Here is a 2,500-nt window from a genome sequence, read left to right as displayed (position 1 = left end):
AAAATTTCAGTAAATAGTAATCTAACTTGTTACTTTTTACAAGCCAGTAATCTGATTACAGTTACTTTTCCAAGTGGCTGTGTGTTACTATTTAGTTACTATCTCATAATGATGAAGAGAGCCAGGTGCGTCAGTAAAACACACAAGCGCTACTATTTACCCATAATGATAAGTCTAATTTGAGAGAATAACAAACTATAATACCATGTTTTATATTACACAACGGTTTTACAAATACATTTTTAATTAAAATTATATTATATACATTTTCTAGTTTATTTCATTTGGGAACCACTGTCCTAGAGTGTCTGAGCAGTGGACAGCTGTGACCTTATATGGCCTGATGGCTGATGATGATGTCTCATGATGACCTGTCTGAGCAGGCAATCATGATTTATGACATTATGCACTTTCAATAAAGCATTATTTAAAAAAAAAACTGTTGTCATTCTTATGTTCTGGCAGCAGCAGGGGGGACGACGACTTAGTAACCTAGTTACTTTCAAAGTAACTAAGTTACTTTGATAATCAAGTAATCAGTAAAGTAACTAGATTATTTTTCAAAGGAGTAATCAGTAATCAGAATATTTTTACAAGTCATCTGTGGCATCACTGCTGATAAGGCAGGGTATTTTCGAAGCAGCAGTTGAAAAAAATTGTTAGCCAAAAATAGCTTAGCATCGCAGATCAGATCAACATCCCTGCAACATCTGGTAATTTAGTGTTAGCGAAAAAGGAAATCCTTTGGTTTGAAAAGCAGTATCAAGGACAACATGTGAGACGTTAGCTTTAAAACAACCTACTGTACGTACAACTCTTAAAAGCATGTGCATTGCAGTTTGTGGGGTATCACTCTGGAATGGTCTGGATGTGAGTATAAAATTAAGCAATAATATCAACCAATTTAAAGGCAGCTATAAATAAGCATGTATGGACACATATACGCAAGAGGAGCTTGAGCAGTAATGTGATTGCCTAATACATATAATTTTTTTACATATTTTTGTATTATTATATTATAATGGAAGGAAGGGGAAGGGCTTGATAATAATGTTTTTACTTCCCCCTGTCTCTTCTCGAACACGTATTGAACTGTATCGAAATAGTCTTTTACTGTTTACCCTTTTTTTTTTACTTGTTTTATGTTTCTCGAGAAAAAATAATAATCAAATCAAATCAAACATTAGAATGTAACACTGTTCACTTTCAGATGGAAGATGGAAGAAGAAGGTAGGTAGCTAACTGACGCTCACTTGGCAGTGATATATTTTTGAGTTGCTCTGAGATTTCAGTGATTGCCCTCAATATCTCCTGAAACAATGGGTCTCATTCCCGAAAATTTTCCAAAGATATATTCTGGAAGACTTATCTTGGAACCACTGAGACATAATCTATGACAAGTACACTCTGAGTCCTGAACGTGCTGGAGATATGTCTTAAGTGGCTGAAACGGTTGCAGAAATTATATGATCTGATATCTGCTTAGAGAATGGCATTCTGTCGTAAACTCCAAAGCGCGTTCCCGTTCAGCTCATTTGCATACAAAACACCGCCTCCATAGTTCCTTATAATGGTGCGTTCACGTCAGGTGGGAAGAAGCGGAAGAACCAGCTTCCGACTGGGAAAAGCCATTCACGTCAGCCTCCTAGTGGTAATTCCTACTAGGTCATATGGGAGTTTTTTATATACCCCGTCATCTCCCACTTCGCGTCCCGAAATGCGGAAGTATCAACCATCATGGCAGCAAGCTTGACGGCGATGTCGGCAATACAAGTTAAATGATCACTTTGATCACATAATCAGAATAATACAATCATACTGCTGTACTCTTCATATGAAAAACGAGCTATACTTGCTGGCTGCTGTTCGTCTACAGTTGATTTTAAAGTAACTTGCTAACGACTTGTAGCAGTAGGCTAACAGTAGGCTAAGATCGCCATCTTGGATGTGGGCGTTTCCTCGAGTTCAACGCGTGAATGCTTCCTAGTTGTAGCAACGAGATGTCATCTGGTTCGTCCGCTTCTTCCCACCTGACGTGAACGCACCATAAGGCAACTGGTGACGCAGCTGTGTGAAATGGAATGGCGGAAGTGCTTTGCGAGCCGCGTGATTACGAAACGTCAGTCAGTGCCAATCAGAGAGCGTCTCCGAGAAATGCGGCTAGGTTTCGTAATCACGCTTGCGCCCATCAAAACTAGATTAGATTAATGTATTGGCATCATATACAGCTCGCGGTACACACCTGCCGCAGCGCGCGCGCACACACAGACACACACACACGCGCGCGGGCGCAGTACTGTATATGAATGAATGAATGCCATATAATATATATAGCCTACGGCGGGCGTTATGAATGAAGGCAGTATGGCTTATTATTCCATAAGCCTATAGGCTACTGTTCATTCGTAGGCGCACACAAGACTTGTTATGGAATATTAATGCAGTCTATTTCCACCGATTAGCTTTAGTTCTTATTTATTTATCCACTGTCATTTCAGTG

The sequence above is a fragment of the Notolepis coatsorum genome (assembly GCF_963971535.1).
Source record: "Notolepis coatsorum genome assembly, chromosome: 2".
NCBI lineage: Eukaryota > Metazoa > Chordata > Actinopteri > Aulopiformes > Paralepididae > Notolepis > Notolepis coatsorum.
Note: the sequence above shows the minus strand (reverse complement) of the source record.